At 37.7% G+C, this 18,674-nt stretch overlaps 1 long non-coding RNA gene across 1 annotated transcript; it reads right to left on the minus strand.

The window, feature by feature from the left end:
• Positions 1–1,058: 1,058 nt before the first annotated feature.
• On the minus strand, positions 1,059–16,402 carry LOC127536249 (uncharacterized). The gene is made up of 2 exons (XR_007945239.1): positions 13,979–16,402; positions 1,059–12,216 (listed from the first exon to the last, which is right to left on the minus strand). It is a non-coding gene; the product is annotated as an uncharacterized LOC127536249 (long non-coding RNA).
• Between the last annotated feature and the right edge of the window lie 2,272 nt (positions 16,403–18,674).

Here is an 18,674-nt window from a genome sequence, read left to right on the forward strand (position 1 = left end):
ACGAAGCAAAAAAAACAAAAAAACAAACAAAAGCAAATAAAAAGCAAAAAAAATAAAGAAAAACAAAAAAACCATTAAAACTACACACAGCAAGACAAAAAAGTTGGAAAAAAATACACAAAAATAACAAGCAAATTGGCAGAAAAATACAACAACTAAAAACTAAAGATAGAAAAATAAAACAAATAAATCTCCAAGCAATAAACTCACAAGACAAAATGAAGCAACCCCCCCTCAAAAAAAATAAATAGGAAAAACAAAAAATAGTCAAGAAAAATGGTCAAAAAAATTACACAGAGCAAAACAAAAAATGGAAAAAATAAATTTTTGTACATTTCTAAGAAATTACAACACAATAAACACCCCCCCAAAAAACAAACAAACAAGAAAAACAGAACAAAACTAAAAAATACAACAAAAAGCAAATCAAACAATAAAATAACAACAATAAAATTCAAACACAAAATGAAAAGACAAGAAAGAAAAACAACAAACAATACAAAACAACAGCAAAACAAGTAAATTGGCAAGAAATACAACAAATAAAAAATAAAGATACAAAAACTAAACATTACATCTTCAAGCAAGAAACAAACGAGTCCAAATGAAGCAAAAAAGTAAAAAAAGAAAAACGAACAAAATTTTTTAAAAATACAGAGCAAGACAAAAAGTTAAGAAAAAAATAATAAAATAGCATCTCTAATAAACAATAAATGCTTCATGAAACCAAGAAAAAATAACCAAAATATTTTTTAAAAAGTAAAACAAGGAATATAATGAAAAATATAACATTAAAATACAAAGCAATAAAAACTATTGAGAAATGAATCCCCAAAAATAAGAAAGATAAAACACATCAATAAAAAATGAAAAATATAATAAAAGCAAGATATATGTAACAGAAAGCAAAACAATAAAATCAAATATAAAATAAAAAAAAAAAAGAGAAAACGACATTTAAAATAAGACCAAAAAAAACAACAAAACTAGCTACCACCCGGAACAACAGACAAGTGAGGAAAAACAACAACAAAATGAGAAAACTAGCAGAGAGAGACTCCGTTTTGGTCCAACAGTGAGTTTTATTTCTTTACAAAACAAGAGCGCGGACTCATAAAGGAGCTCAGACAGAAGGCAGGAAGGAAAATCTACGCTTCAGTTTGGACACGACAACTTTCAACCACTTAGAAAATATAGAGGAGCTCTGATCACACAACAAACACACAACCTGCACATCACCTGCACTGAGAAAAAACTGCAGATAAGAACACAAAAATAAAAAAAAGAGTCACCGTGTTGCACAGCTTTGAGATAAAACCTTTCAAAACCACTGAAATCATTTTTAGCTATTTCACATTTTGAAATTACTCGCATTTTGTTTCCAATCTTGTTTTAAAATGAAATTTGTTTTTTACTGTGCTGCAATGATGTGACATTTTAGTTTTTGCTATTTATTTAGTTATTTTAACCCTTAGATGTCTAAGTATGTTGAAAAATGAAAACAAAGTAGAGGCTGACATCTTTGTATTGCTACTCCGTGTAATATTCCTCTTTTTCAATCATGAAAATGTTCAAAATCTGTGATAAAGTGAAAAATAGACATATTTCAAACATGAATTATTTTGTGTGGAAAAAAATATGATACAAACAATGACGTAAAATATTTTTCTTAACAAAAACGACAAAAATGGCTTAAAGACATCGATTCTTATATGGGACACTTAAGGAAGAGTGTCGAGTCCAATCACTTGTGCACCTAAGGGTTAAATAACTGCTTTATCAATAACACTGAAATTATTTACCTTTTACCGACTTTTATTGAAGTAATAATGCAACTTTTATCTTTCAAAAATTCATCTTAAAACATGTAAATAGCCTTTTACGCTTTTTTGTTGCCAATATTTCTCCTTTCCTTTCTGTTTTGACTACAGCGGTGTTTAAATTTCACTTGATTTTGAATTTATTTTCATTCTAGTTTTGTTTCTCTGGTTTGTTTTTACAGGGAAAAGATGAAACAGCTCACGTGTCCACAAAGCACCGACTCCGAGTCTTTATCAAAACTAAAAACTTTGCATCGATAAAGTACAACATTAACATACAGACTGAGAACACCACAGATGATGCTTTCATTGTCTGCTCTGCTTTGCATTTTTTTTTGTTGTTGTTGTGTTGCGACTTGAAAAAGAACGTCACCAGAGAAATGAAACACTGCAGAGAGAAAGAGGCGCGATCCGTACGAAACCTGGAAAAAGCGCAAATTTACACCAGTTACTTTGTTTCTGTGACATTTTTTCAAAACGGCTCCTTAATTAAAAAAAAAGTTTTTAAAACAAGAGGCTTCACAGTTTCATCTGGAGACACACAACTCCAACACAACCCTGTCCTTAAAGGGAAAACCCATCTTAAAAAGGCCAGACAAGTCTCTTTGTGATGTCTCTTGTTCTAGTGATTTTGTGTTGCTTTATGGTCATTTTGTGTTTGTTGTCAGTTTGTTTCTGTGATCAGTTTGCATCTATATTTGTAGTTCTTTTGTATTACACTATAGTTGTTGATTGTCTCTTTGTAGTTCTGTTGCAACATTACTAGAGTGACTGTGATAAAATTGTGTCTCTTTGTGGTCATTTTGTGTGTCTTTTTGGTATTTTTTTTGTCTCTTTGCAGCCAGTTTGTCTCTTTTTGTTGCTGTGGCACCGGCATATAGCTGTTTTGAGTCTTTTTGTAATGCTTTTCTGTGTCTTTGTGGTTTGTTGCTTCTCTTTGCAGTCATTTTGTGTCTCTTTGTAATCATTTGAGTCTCTTTGTAATCATTTGAGTCGCTTTGTGGTCATTTTATGTCTCTTTGTGGTCATTTTATGTCTCTTTGTAATCATTTTGAGTCACTTTGTGGTCATTTTGTGTCTCTTTGTAATCATTTTGAGTCGCTTTGTGGTCATTTTATGTCTCTGTGGTCATTTTGTGTCTCTTTGTAATCATTTTGTGTCTCTTTGTGGTCATTTTGTGTCTCTTTGTAATCATTTTGAGTCGCTTTGCGGTCATTTAGTGTCTCTTTGTGGTCATTTTGTGTGTCTTTTTGGTATTTTTTTGTCACTTTGTAGTCAGTTTGTCTCTTTTTGCTACTGTGGCACCACCATATAGCTGTGTTGAGTCTTTTTGTAATGCTTTTCTGTGTCTTTGTGGTTTGCTGCATCTCTTTGTAGTTATTTGGTGTCTTTGTTGTCATTTTGTATGTGCTTATGGCCTTTTTTTTGTCTCTGTGTTTGGGCTCTTTGTAGTTACTTTGCCTTACAGTCTCTCTGTAGTGATTTTGTGTCTTTACCGTCACTTTAGTCTCTTTGTTGTTGTGTTGCATCCCACTGTAGTTACGTTGTGTGTCTGTGTGGTGCTTTTGGCCCCGGGGCCTCCTGGTGTCCGTTATTCTGACTGTGATTCAGGGTGGATTTTCCCTTTAAGTACAGAACTTAAAAACAAATAGTTTGTTGAAGCAGCAGCGGCAGGGCAGAGTTCGGCTCAACAGCTGCAGCCACACAAACACACTCACACACACACACACACACACACACACACACACAACAGAAAAGAAAACACACAACAGAAAAGAAAACACACAGCAGAAAACACAAATCCAGTCCGACTCCCTTAAAGGGTAAAAACAGCAGCGTTGGAGCTGCTGGAGTTTCTAATCCTATGTAAACAGGCTTAGTGTAAGGCAAGGAGGAAGAGGAGGATAAGCAGGGAGGGATGAAGGTGTGGGAGGAACACTGGGTGAGGAAGAGGAGGAAGAAGAGCAGGATGCAGATGGCTGAAAGGCAGACTGCAGAATTAAAGGGCTCAGACACACTAACTTGTGCTGTACACCGGAATTGTGAAGAAGAATATTTCCCTACCAGCTGTTGGTTCGTTCTGCAAACCATGTACGGAGGCCCAGAGACGACTTTATTTCTGTTTAAAAAAAAAAAAAAAAAAAAGAAAGAAAGAAAGAAAAATTCCACACTGCTGTCTTTTATTCTGTTCCTCACCAGTTACAGAACTTTTAATGCCGTTTTATTCAGTCAGTTTTTTCTTTACCAGTTTTATTCATTCAAAATCCAGAAGTCACTCTGATATATTTTGGTGTTTTAATTGTTTCTTGGTGAGTTTTACTCTCTGTATTTATCATCCCGTATATATTTGACTTTAAAGAAAGGTTCTGTTTAAAAAAGTTTTGCTGATTGTGTCTCGTGTCGCTGTTTTGTTTCTTTCTAGTCATTTTTAGTCTCTTTGTTGTGATTTCAAGTCTATTTCTTGTCATTTGCTGTCACTGTAGTTTCTTTGTTGCATCTTTGTGGTCATTTTGTGTTTCTTTACGTTCATTTGGAGTCTCTGTTGGTTGTTTTGTGTCTCTTTGTGGTCATTTCGTGCCTTTCTGGATGTTTTTTTTGTCTCTGTCATTTGCATTTCTGTAGTTCTTTTGTGTGTCTTTATGCTGGTTCTATGCCTCTGTGTGGTCCTCTCTAGTGTCTTTGTTGTCATTTTGTGTTTATTTGTGGTTGATTTTGTGTCTTTGTGGTTGTTTTGCTTCTCCTGGTGATTGTCCCATTATCATTTGCACTTCCATAATTACTTTTCCTTTTTGTGCTAATTTTGTGGTCATTTTCTGTCTGTTTGTGGTCATTTTTTTGAATGTTTGTGGTCATTTTGTGGCTGTTTTGTGTTTCTTTACCATCAATTTGCATCTCTTTGTGTCCCTATGGTCATACTGTATGCCTTTGTGGACATTTTGTGCCTCTTTGCGGTTCTGTTGTATCACTTTTGTATCAATTTTGTGTCTATTTGGGGTCATTTTGTGTCCATTTTTGGTTGATTTTGTGTCTCTGGGGTTGTGTCACAACCTTTTGCAATTCTGTAATTAGTACTTTTGTGGTCCTTTTGTGGCTCTTTGTGGTAGATTTTGCATTTCTTTGTGGTTGATTTTATGTCTTTGTTGTTGTTTTGCTTCTCCTGGTGCTTGTCTTGAGATCATTTGCACTTCCATGATTAGTTTATGTCTTTTTGTGGTCATTTTATATCTCTTTGAGATCACTTTGCATCTCTTTGAGGCTATTTTGTGTTTCTTAGTGGTTGTTTTTTGTGTCTTTGTGTTTGTTTGGCCTCTCCAATTGGTGGTCTCGTGATGATTTGCATTTCTATAATTATTTTAAGTCGCACTGTGTCCCTTTGTGTGAATTTTGTGTCTTTTTCTGGTTGATTTGATCTCTTTGGTCATTTTGTGTCTCTCTCTTGTCATTCACTGAATTTTCCAACAACAAATCTAAAAAATAAAAGCCTCCATCTCATCACACGACTGTGTGTTCTCACATTCGATTAAGGCATCGTGTGCCACGTTTGTCTCTCTGCTGTCTGTCAGATTTGACAGCATTTGTGTTGCTGTTTTGTCTCCAAACTGTGTGTTTCTTCCTCTCAGGTTGGATAAATGAAAATGTCTCTGCGAGCTCGTTTGATGTTGCTGCTGGATGCAGTTGGCCTGTGGCTCTGCCTGCTGTGTTTAGCCATGGAGGCTTAATTGATGTCTCGCCTTCTCTTTCCTCTCGCTGCTCTCTCATTCTTATCTTGATGGGTTCGGCTAAATTCGCCGTCACATTTCCAAAGAAAAGCAGACAAAGCGGGAAGCTGGATTCTGTTAAGAGTTTTCTCATTTGGCTCTGACTTGTCTGTCTGCGCCTTGTTTTCATGCGTCCCTGTTTGCTGTTTAAGCGGATAATAATTAAAGGCGTCATTGCCATCGTGCTACATTAACAAGCAGCTCAGTCATTTAGCTGAGGGGCTAATGGAGCCGTTAGAGCTACGCTGACTCATCTCCACCTGTTGATGAAGAGCTGCAGCCCCAACTGAACATTCAGGGAGACAAACGTTCATCAGCCCACAACTTCATCTGTCCAACAGTCAACACATTAAGTCCTTTAGACCGTCCCCGTGGTCTCTGTGTGTTTCTTTGTGGTCGTTTTGTGTTTCTATGGTTTTCATTTTGCATCTTTGTGACTGATTGTGTCTCTCTGTGGCTAGTTTGTGTCTTTTTGTAGTCATGTTGCGGCTATTAGTGTCTCTTTGTGGCTAGTTTGTGTGTCTTTGTGGTCATTTTGTCACTCTTTGTAGTTATATTGTCTCTTTCTGTGGTCATTGAACGTCTTTCCTGGCCATTTTGTGTGTCTCTGTGGACACAAAGAGCCGGGTTCTGCTCAAGGTTTTTTTTCCCTGTTAAAAGGGTGTTTTTCTTGCCACTGTCTCCTTTGGGCTTGCTCTGGGAGTCAGGCATATGGGATCTGTAAAGCGTCTTGAGAGAATTTGACTGCAATTGACGCTATATAAATAAAACTGAATTGAATATTTTGCAGTCATTTTGTGGCTATTAGTGTCTCTTTATGGCTACTTTGTGCGTCTTTGTTGCCATTTTGTGTCTGTGGTTATTTTGTATCTTTCTGTGCTCATTTTGCATCTTTGTGGCTGTTTTGTGTCATTTTGCAGTCATTTTGAGGCCACTAATGTCCCTTTGACCTTTTTGTGTCTCTGTGGTTATTCTGTGTCTTTCTGTGCTCATTTTGAATTTTGTGGCAATTCTGTGTTTTAGTGGCTATTTTGGGTCATTTTGTAGTCATTTTGTGGCTGTATGCGTCTCTTTGTGGGTATTTTGTGTCTCTTCTTGTTTAGTTTGAGTCTTTGTGGTTATTTTGTGCATTTTTTTAGTTATTTAGTGCGTCTTTGTTGCTATATTGTGCCTCTTGTGGTTATTTTGTATCCAGTCATTTTGTTTGTGGCCATTTGCGTCTCTTTGAAGTCATTTTCTGTCTATTTTTGGCTCTTTTACGTCATATTTGGTTACTTTATGTCTGTTAAAGCTCAGACTGACTGATCTCCACCCATTTAAATCTCAGTGAAGCGAAGCTTCGTCAGTTGATCCATTTATCATCCACACTTTCATTTAAGCCTCCAACAAAAAGAATCCTTCAGACCGTCACGGCTGTATGGCTTTAAGAACAGATAAACAACCTGAAAACAAACATTTAACCCAAAAGACGGACCACAGAGGCAGGTATATTCACCTGTATGCCCTCACAGTGCGACACCAAATATAAACACCTTTCCAAAGTGCTGCTAAAGTTCCTGCGACTTAAATAAAAGCCTGCACACAGATTGTCCCTTCTGCAGCAGCTGACAGCAGAGTAATGAGAGTTTTAGCTATTTCAGGGGGAGACGAGAGGGTGGTGAGGAGATAAGACAGAGTGAGACGTCTTACTCACAGAGAGAGTTATTTTCTGCCTTTATCACTATTTTACTTTTTTATAAGCCTTTGCAACTCAAATGTATTTCACCTGTCGAGCCGAGATTAAAAACTGAACGAGAGGGAGGAGAGCGAGATGAAGTGGGTAAAGGGGGAGAGTCTGAGAGACAAACGGGGATGAAGGAGGGGAAAAGGAGGGTTTAGTTCGGCAGTGAGTCGCTGTGAGAGTGTTTGTGTGCGGACGAACAGGCAGCTGATCCACTGCATCAGTGCATGTGGTGTTCATAAGCGTGTGTGTGCTTCAAAGACGTGCATGTGAGGCGGAATCGACTGCATATCATACTGCGTGTGTCCTCACTGTGGGGCAGACTAACATCAAGTGTATGTTTGCACTTTTATCTTTGTGAGGACGAATCAGAGCGTCGCACATCTGCAGCGACGACGTTTGCTGCTGTCAGGGCGTTTCTGTAAAGGATGGAAATGTTTGGACGTTATGTTAAAGCAGAACAGAAACAGAATTTATAAGTCAGTCATGTTTGGCTTAAATTAAGACTTAAAAAAGAGTGGGAACATTTTCTGTTTCAAAAAAGGAAAGCTAGAAAGTCTAAATCTATTTGTACAGTAGGACTTTTTTCTGTATGACATAAATCAGTACATTCCTGTGCAATATCACTACATAGTCAAAGGATTCATAAGTTTATCACCTCTCAATAGTTGAACAGGAGATTATTTCCTCTTATGAATTTTAAAAAACAAATACTTCAGAAGGGTAATATAAAAAATACAGGCCCAAAAGGTGAAGTTCAGTACAACAAAAGTGAACATAACTGTGATCTCTGAAAACACAAGTTAGAACACCTGTAATCTCTGAACTAACCTGAGATTTCTAATCAGTCTAACTGCATGAACCTGGTTCAAAAATGAGCCGTAAACATCAGCACTGTCTCAGTTCGTGATCTGTGTATTATGTCCATGTGTATGACTACATCATGGCTCCACACGGAAAAGAGTTGCCAGAGGAACTAAAAAATCTCACTTTGAGAAGGGAGTCAGGAAAGTCGGCGACCAACTACAAAGTAGTGGAAACACAGCTGCAGCAGTAATCAGGAGGTTTAGAAGGAGGCGTAGTACCACTAATCAGGGTTGCAGTGATCTGAAATAAATGAGACTGTGCACTGCTTTCACAATGTCGCCATAGAAAACAGACAGACAGCTGCTTTCTGGTAAAACTTAGAATTTTTGAAGTACAAATTTGGACATGTTCTTTTTGATTTAACTTTAAAACAATAAAATAACATGCAAGCAGCAGCTCATTGGGCAAGTTGTTTGCAAGAATTGCAGTTATATATCTATACACTACTGTTTCAAAAGTTTGGGGTCACCCGGATAATTTCATGTTTTCCATGAAAACTCACACTTTTATTCATGTGCTAACATAACTGCACAAAGGTGTTCTCATCATCAGTTAGTCTAGCAACATGATTAGCTAACACAGTACAACATTAGAACACAGGAGTGATGGTTCCTAGAAATGTTCCTCTGTGCCCCTATGTAGATATTCCATTAAAAATCAGCCGTCTCCAGCTAGAATAGTCATTTAGCACATTAACAATGTCTAGACTGTATTTCTGATTCATTTAATGTCATCTTCATTGAAAAAAACTGCTTTTCTTTCAAAAATAAGGACATTTCTAAGTGAATCTATCTATCTATCTATCTATCTATCTATCTATCTATCTATCTATTTTATAAATTTGACTGAATTTAAAAATCTATTAAGTTTTAAGTTTTCCTTTTTGATCCCAAAAACTAAAAAAATTGTAATATCAGTCTCTATAAATGGCTTCCAACAAAAAAACTTTTGATGCTCTTCAACACAAAACTACAAAAATACCTCAATAAAGAACGTGGAATGAAGCCTGATGAATGCTAAGAGAACATTCTTTTGTCAGATGAAGATAGACTTGTTCGGCACAGATGGAGTCCAGCATGTTTGGTGTGAACTCAACCAGGACTGCCACAGTGACTGCATAGTCCTGACAGTGAAGCACGGAGTGTGATGATATGAGGCTGCATGAGTGCAAGAGATGTTTGAGGAGATGATATTTATAGATGTAGCCATGAATATCAGTGGATAAACTATAATGCTGGCTGACGACTCCCAGCCTGCAGAATCTTGGCAGAAGAAGAATATTTCAGCACGACAACGATCCAAACCACATTGCCAAAATGACAGAAGTATGTTGCCTGACTTGAATCCAACAGAACAACTTTGTGGTATTTTTAAGAGAACGGCAGAGTTTTGGTGCATTGAGTCTAAACTATCCGTCATGTATTTTTAACACAGTAAAGCTCAACGGTTTTTAATTTGACATCAGAGCAAACACCTCCTGTTCAACTTGAAATGCAGTTAGTGAGAGGTCATAAAATGTTGAATTGTTTTACATTTAAGTCATATCACACAGAGATGTACTCACTTCTGTAGTGTACTGTGTATCTGTCATGTCTTTGGGTTAAGACTAATATTTTTTTTTTAAGTTTTAGGAAATAAAATATGCCCAGAATGAACCTCACAAGTATAGAAGTACAGAAGCGTATCAGCATGGACTTCACATTCTCAGTAAAAGATTGAAGGATTTTCACTTCACCTCAGACACGCTGATGTGTGAGGAGGACTGAAGAGCTGCGTTCAAGAGCACAAAATCCAGCTTCTGGAAAAATAAAGCTGACGGCGTCTCATCAGCTCCATCCAGCCAATCTGAAAGGAGCTTTTATCCTCATATGGAACAAACACATCTTCATCTAGACTCAGAGTAAAAAAAAACAAATTCTGACAAATTAAAACAAAAACAACAGTTTGGATGAAGCTGAAATGGGAAAACAAGCTGAGGCTTTTTCAGCGATGTAAACTTGAGACAAAAGACAGAAAACACCAACTGCAGATTTTAAAGTAAATCAAAGCAGCTGCATTGGGAAGATTTTATCATTTCGATTTGGACAAAAGAAGAAAAAAAAAGCAGAACTTTTGTCCAAATTTAGATGAAAATGTCAACAGTTTGGACAGAGATGTGGTGAAAAGGAAATCTTTGATTGTTTTTTGTTCAAAAATGATAAAAGATGCTATAATACTACATTATAAAACTGGCTGAACCTCTGTCAAAATTTAGACTTTTTTTTTCAGAACTTTGTGGTAAAATTTGGCTGTTATTTGAGAAAAGTTTGAGTAAATCCATTTTTTATCCAAATATTGACAAAAAAAAGCTGAACCTATTCTGAGCTGTAATCAGCTGCTTTTGGGCAAATGTCAATGTTTTTTTGGATAAAGTTTGATTTAGAGTTTTTTAAAAATTAATATTTGGATGTTTCCTTTTAATTAATCCTTTTAGTCCTTTTATTAAAATTCAGCACATAAGCAGGTGCTTGTTTGATTGAGGTTCATGGCAGAACTAAAATTTTGCTTTTTTGTGTTAATTTTCAATAAAATATTTTAGGCTAATTCAAAAAACAGATGAACAATAAGCAGCTGCTTTTGGGACACATTGTACATTTACATATTTTGAGCCTAAATCTGATTTTTTTAAACCTATTTTTTAAAATTTCAATTCCACAAGCGATCAGTGGAAATCATTTGGCTAAATGTCCATGGAGTTTTTTGACAAAATGAAATATTTCTTCAGAATAATTTCTTCAGATAAAAACAAAACAAAAATGTGAATAAGCCCTGTTTTTTTCCATTAAAACAAAGCACAATTTAGTGACGTCTGAGGGGAGCCAGACAGTTTACTGTCAACCACTTTTTTAGCAATTCTTACCAATTTTTAATTTTGTTTTTGATTGAAACCAGAAGAAATCAGAGCTGCAGGACGTCGAACTGCTGCTTTTGGATCAAAACTTTATTCCAACATTTAGGGCAGGAATTTGACTGAAGCTGATTTTAGGTTGGGGTTTGGGTAAAGAGGCTCCACTCAGACTGTAGCTGCTCAGAGATGACAGCAGCCGTAAATGTGAGGTGAGTGTGGCATGTGGCAGCATTTGAAATATGCTTTAGAGGGAAAACTAAACAAATCTAAAGCCATGTTTTACAAAGTCTATACAGAAATCACGAGCGTCTCTGAAGCACAGCGGGCGACATAACACCGACAAAAACACTGTTTAAAAATGACGAAAAGCCTCAAAGAAAGTCTGCAATTAGAGGCATTTGGAGGACGAGTGTGAAGCCGAGCTGATTTTTCTCCTAAATGGATGCAACATCTTGGAAAGGAAACTCTTCAGTGATCCTCAGTTGTGTGCCGACGGTGTCCTGCTGGGCAAAAAATCCAAACTGCTTTTTCATATTCCGCCTGTGATGTCTGGGAAGGCCTCGCCTGGGATCAGACGGAGCCCCACATCTCATAAAAGTTCCCAAAAAAACTGAGGAAAGGAAAAACTTTTAACAAAAAAAAAAAAAATCCATCCGCAGTTTCAGCGGTGGAGGTTTCAGATCCACCTTCCACCTGATCCTGCTGCGATCAATCAACAGAGGATCAACAAGCAGGACGAGCAGGCTTCAGGAAAACACAGAAATCCTCACTTCCTGTCGGTGTTTTTCACTTCAGGCGGAGGCTCGGTCGCCCTCCCGGCAGGAAGGACCCCTCCAGAGAGGAACTTTTACAGATTGAACAGGTTTGGAGAAGGGAGGACTGTCATTGGCTCAGTCTGAGGCTTGGGATCCCCAGCAGAGCCGCCGTGAGACTCCAGAGCGGTCACGATTGGATTGTTGTCAATGGCTGTTTGCGGCGTCTCCATCCATGCAGGAAGTGAGGCGTTCAAACCTCCCAACGGGAAGAAGCCCAGAGGGGAGCGGTCTTTCATCTCCGCTGACTTCAAACCGCCGCTCGGCTCAGAGGTTTGACGACAGACCTCCGACCACGATGAAGCCCATCACAGCGGAGTCAGAGCAGGTCGCCTGAGGGGCTTCGCTGCTGCTGCAGGAAAACACAACAAAAAGACATCACTGCAGCTGCACTGTTCTTTAAACTCCCCTGAAACTGCAGGAAAAGGCTGCTCTGAAAAAATGTACCACTAAGGGTGAATTCACCACAAACTATTCACTTCCCTGGAAAACAGACAATCCAGAAAATGTGTTCTTCCAAGACAGTTACATTTTAATTTTCGTCTTGAAAGATAATGTTGTTGAGCATCTGATTTGTCTCAGCAAGGATTTTAATCGATTTCTGAGCTCCAGCTGATGATAAATACTCAGATTGTGTGTGACAATCCGATTTTCAACATCTTTAACTCAAAATTCGAACAGTTTATACGACGCTCTGATGACTTTTTAATGGTTTCAAGGTTGGATAATATTTTTATAATGGATAGATTTTACACTACTCCCATAGAAGCTAAAATCAGTGGCAGATTTTGTTGCTTGAAGTCAGTTTTTTCTGCATAAAGGAATTCTGGCGCTCTCCCAAGGAGGTTTTATTTTACCCACTGGCAAAATGACGAAATCTGAGAGTAAAAAAAGATTTTTAACCAGTTTTTGTTCACCTTCCTTCAACAAAATCACCAAGATGACACCATTTATCAGAGCCAGAAACTGTAAAGTCAGAGTGTATCATTGGATTTTCCAGTCTCTGACTGTCTTTAAATGCATCATGTGTGACATCTGCGTCCATGAGAAATATCAATCAAATCTAAGCTAAAAGTTGTAATGTTTCATCAAAATGGTTTCATTCTTATCTTACCGTATCGTATCGTATCTTACCTTACCTTATCTTATCTAACACTTTAAGACATCAATGTAATCCACATATCCCAAGTTTTAATATGTATTGATTTATATCTTAACTACTACAAAAAAATTGCTTAAAGGTGCAATAAGCCTAAAATGCAAATCATTTCAGTGTGTTTCACATATATTTGAAAACACAGAAATTACATAGCTGTATCCCTCAAATTTGCAAAAAAATTTACACAATATCCCGAGGTCTCGTTTAAAAAGATTTTTCTTATGTGTGCTATACTGTGTATTTTTACAAACCCATCACTAGAATGAAAAAGCACTCTGAGACATGGTGAATTTGGGAAATGTTAGTGTAACTCACCAGATGCAAAAAGAATGATGGATCTCTCTTATCTGGTTTCAAATCTACCATCAATCAAAAATGAATGCGCAATCATAGCCCCCACACTATGCTGGGCTCTACAGTGTTAAACAATCCCCCAAAATTTGACATTAGAAGTAGTAAGATTCTGTAAAAAAAAAAAAAAAAAAAAATGTTTTAACTCTCCAGTGAATACATGATTGACTCCACTGCAGCCAACAGTCACAGGAAAAAAATTCAGTTTTCTCGGCTGAACTGCAGGGTGTGTTTACGCAAAGAAGAGAGGAGACAAGCATGAATAAATCAAAATTTGAAGTAGTGAAATATCTATAGTATGTGGAGTCACCGTCTGCTTCCAGTGCCAGTAACACTTTGGAAAAAGTTGTAGATATATTCAGTTCAGGTTTTTCATTTTTGTAAAACTAATAAAGCCATACTGCAAAAGAAGACATTTAAGAGTTCTCTCCTTCTAGTCACGTTTCCACAGAACTGCAGGGTTTTGTATCACAGTGAAAAATGAGCCCACAGTGACTGAAAATAAGACCAAAACAAAACAAAACTGCTTGTTGTGAGGGTTCAAATCCTGCTCTGTGGCTCTGAAGGAGGCTCAGATAAACTGGTGTTGTGATGAGAAACCCACCTGTGGATGAGTAAACCAGTGTGACTCTCAGCTGCAGTCGGTTTTCAGCCCAACAAACAGCTGAAGCACAAATGTGGCCTTTGTGGTGGTTAATTGTTTAGTGTCTTCTGATCTGCTGGCTGCAGGCAGAGCTGAGCGCCGATCGGCTGTGTGGTGAGACGCCTGGCGATTCAGACATCAGCTGGCACTGAAAACACCAGTTACTAAGCAACGGCTGGGCTGGCAGGACAACGGAGAGTCGCTGGGAACCGACTCGTCTCGATTCAGCACAGCCTTCAGCTCTCCTGGGTCTCCTCCTCCTCCTCCTCCTCCTCCACAGAAATAACACAGCATCTCCTCCATGAGCTTCACAAGCTGTCTGAACAAGTTCTTGAAGTCTCTTAACAAAAGTTCGCATTGTCAGAAAAGGGAACGAAAAGTTGAAAAAAATAAATAATAATTCTTCTCCCGTGAGAGACAGCAACCCTAACGTGCTGCCCGGCAGGCAGTTTGACGAACATGGAAGTCGTAGAAATGCATCGTGTTCTCGCTGCAGCGCTGCAGCTTCCTGCGGTGCTGTTGGAGAGCTGCAGAGCGCAGGGATTTCTACAACCTTCACAATCTGAGCAGAAACCACAGCTGCAGAATGGAGCTCAAACGTGTGCTGCGTTCAGGTGCTCTCACTAAATGCTGCACTGATCAAAACTCCAAACACACGAAGAAAATTTATCTGCAGCGTATGAAACACGCTGGCCAGTAAAACAAGGCTTTTCTTTCAGTTGTTTTGTCATTTTTAATCAGGAAACACCTGAAATTTCTTCATTAATTTGACAATTTTTCATTTAGACTGATTGTGTTTATGCAGCTGTTGTTTTTTGCCCAGATGTTCTACCTGCCAGGCAGACTGAGGCGACATTCGGACTGGAAGCAGCAACACACCAAGCGCACTTTTCCCCTATCTAGTTCTGAGGGGTTTGAAAACTTCACAAGCCACAATAATCTTAATAATAATATAACATCAGGCTAAAGTGGCTGGGAAGGAATTCCAAACAACTTTCAATATGTTTCATGTGTATTTTAGAAGTTTTCTACAGATATTCTGATTTAGGATCCTAAAGAGCGACTTTCACTTTCAGTATCTGCTAAGTCTCTTCGCTGTTTCCTAACATTTGCCCTTTAATTTTGTCAGATATGATCATATTTCTGGCTTTAACTGAGAACCGGTTCTTTGGTGTCACGCACTCCAATGTCTGTGCTGTTGCTTTCTCAATAATAGACGAGTTAAACCATCCTGTGACCCATTATGGGACCTTGATACCAAGTTTGGGAAACACTGTGGCTAATTAATTAACTCTCTGAACCCCAAAATTCACCAGTGGGTTTGAAAGGTGTGGAATCTTTTTTTAAATCCACAAAATAGTGCCATTACTCAGAAACTTTACAAAGAGAAAGAATTGCTGGATTTTCACCTTTCCGACGGCCCTTGAACTAATCATATGTGATGTTCCGTCAGCAAATTTTTGCTTATAATGGTGACATTTTATCACAACCACTCAATTCTACATGTCTCATTAACAATTTGTCTAAAATAAATGGTTTGTTTAAAGCATATTCTGTAAAAAACAACAACTCTGTGCTCTTTGGTGTAACCACCAAGACATTTAAAACAGTCAAAAATTCAGGAACTGCAGTCAGTGTTTACACAGAGCAAAGAGTAGATAAATGTTGAAACTAATGAAAAATGTCAGCAGTAAAATATTTATAGCATGTAGAGACACATTTTTACCACTGCTGGGCACTTGGAAAAATGTTGTACATGTTGATTTCAGGTTTTTCCACTTTTTGTAAATAAAATCTTATCCTTTTGTTTTTTCTTTTCTATGACTTATGGCGAATAACTTTGTTCTCCTGCACAAATGATATTTCTGAGTTCTCTTTACGTCTATCCATGGCTGTTGTGTTTCAATAGAGGTTTAGAACTTCACATTACAGTAAAAAATGAGTCCACAGTGAGTAAAAATGGGAGTAAAAAACACTGAGAAACTACTTAGGGTTCAGAAGGTTAATGGGTGTCTGTCTCGCTGCCTCCCAAAGGTGGAAAATGTTCTGTAAACATGAATTTTATTTGGCTGCTTTGGCCCAAAGAGCTGACCAGCAACGCTTATCACTACTAGTAAATGAGATTACTGGAGCTTAAATCAGCAGCCGATACTTTGAGAGACAAACCTAAGGGGGAATTAGCAGGACCGCAGGGCTCAAATGATATTCAGAATTGAAAGTATTTCCTTGGTAAAGATTCCCCATCATGCTATCTGCTGTCTGCTTGATCTCAGAGCAAAACTTTGGGAGGGAAAGTGTGCGCTGGTGTTGCTGCTTTATTCTCTCAGTGCGATCGTCGCCTCAGTTTCACCTTTGGTTCGTCAGGGTTGCTGCCTCTCAGGCTGCCTGTCAGGAAATCCGGTAGTCGAAGGTGTCCTTCTCCATGTAGTCTGTCCAGGTGGAGGACGGCATGCTGCGGTACGGATCTAGCAGGATCCGGAAACAGCGAACGATCAGCAGGCCCAGGAAGATGAAGAGGATGAGGACGAAGACGAAAGCCGCCCTCTGCTCAAGCGTGAGGAAGGTAGCGGACGCCGAGGAGGAGGAGGACGAGGGGAAGTCCGATTCAGAGGCAGAGAAGGTGCTGCTGTACAGGTCGTCAGCCATGTTGGGATGAAGAATGATGGATCGGTTCAGAGGATAGTCTTCCTCCGTTTACAGGAAAACATCGCAGAAGAAGAAGGTTGGAGTCAGAGAGGAGGCACCTGCAGAAGAAGACAAAAACACTGTTAAAGCCACATATTTATAGAATAACTAATCAGGAGTAAATGATCCTGTGAAGCTTTGCACAGGGAGACGCAAGTTTATCACAACAAAAAATGTCAAATTATAGTACAGATTTCAACTTTATTACTGTCATTATCACTTTATCTGCACAATAATTTTTCCAAGTCTATAAAATGCATTAAAACAGCAAAAAACGTCTAGAAAAGGAAGGAAAGAATCAAATTCTCAAATAAAAGAGGCTACAAACAGAAAATCTTTGGCTTTTTGTGATTGGAAAGTTGTTCAAATAGCTGTTTCTGTTGATTGAGTAATTAATTAATAAACTAATCACTGAAGCAGTTAAGTTCAAGAACATGATATAAATGTAATGTTTCAAAGAAGAGATGCATATTAAATGATATAAACTGAAATAAACATATTTGCTTGTTATTGTAAGACTTTCTGAAATCCAGACTTTGTCCTTAAATAAAAAAACATCAATTTAACAAAGTATGAAGCTGCCAAGCGGCCAAAATATAAGAAAAAAATACAGATGACAAAAAATCTTCACTAATAATTGTGCAAACTATTATGATGGAACAGAAGAAAATATTGTTTAGAAATTTATATTAAAAATGAAATTTTAATTTACATATAAAGTGATTTAATCCTGAATTGTCTCTGGGATTTCTCCTTTAAAGTGTATTTGACATATAATTAAAAATGCATTTCTTTTGATCTGCAGAATGTAAAATGGAACGTGTCTGTGAAAAATGAATGTTGTCTGACATATTCTAACCTACTGGTCAAAAGCTAGATTTGGTTTACAGGTCGGGAGACTTACTTTGAAACACAACATTTTATTTATTTATTTACATTTTTAGAGACTTTTAAAATAAGAAATATAATAATTTTAAGTTTAGATTTGGTTAAATTTCCCAGATAGCAAACTATGGGTGAATCAATGTTGAATCTATGTTGAGACCTAACGTAGAAATTATACAGAAAGCGCAAGGTTGATAAAATGTTGAGTCAATGTTTGCTTTTCAACCATAAATCACACTTTACCCAGATAGCAAAAGATGTTAAATCAATGTTGAATTAGGGTTAAGAAGGTTGAATTGTGGTTACGGTTGAAGACTGATGGTTGGATCAACGTTGATTCAAAAACATTTTGTCAACATTGAAGTTTGTGTTTAAAAGATACCATTGAATCTACATTGTATTTTGGTTTAATTAAAATGTTTGACAGGTCAATGTTTAATTAATGTTGAATCTATGTTTGCAAACATATAATCTATGTAAGCAAACGTTGACTCAACATTTTATCAACCTTGCGCTTTCTGTATAATTTCGACGTTAGGTCTCAACATAGATTCAACATTGATTCACCCATAGTTTGCTATCTGGGTTCTGACCAGACCGTACATGATATGTTGAAGGACAGTGTTAAAGTTGGAAATTTGTTGGAAAAACCTTTTTTATTTCCAATTTTGTGGCTGACAAATGGTGTTATTTTGGTAATTTTTTTTTTTTTTTTTTTTGGGGAGGTGGGGGGTGGGGGGGGCAAAGATACCTTTCCAATTTGCTGTCAGGTGATAGGGCTGAGATGATTAAATGAGAAACTTGAAGAGTTCATTCTCTGGAGACCAACTGTGGTACCTGGATATTTCAAACCAATGTATACTTTTTGTTTTTTCAAATATCTATTTTATTCCCACCCCAACACTTCCTGCTATTCCCACCCCCTCATCCTCCCTCTCACCCAACCAGTCGAGGCAGATGGCCGCCTTCCCTGAGTCTGGGTCTGTCGGAGGGTTTTTTCTTCCCACCGTCGCTCGCAGGCAATCCAAAGGAAACGTTTGATTGTTGGGTTTTCTGCTCTTTGTAATTTGTAATGTACCTTACAACG

This window comes from Acanthochromis polyacanthus, chromosome 11, assembly GCF_021347895.1.
Source record: "Acanthochromis polyacanthus isolate Apoly-LR-REF ecotype Palm Island chromosome 11, KAUST_Apoly_ChrSc, whole genome shotgun sequence".
NCBI lineage: Eukaryota > Metazoa > Chordata > Actinopteri > Pomacentridae > Acanthochromis > Acanthochromis polyacanthus.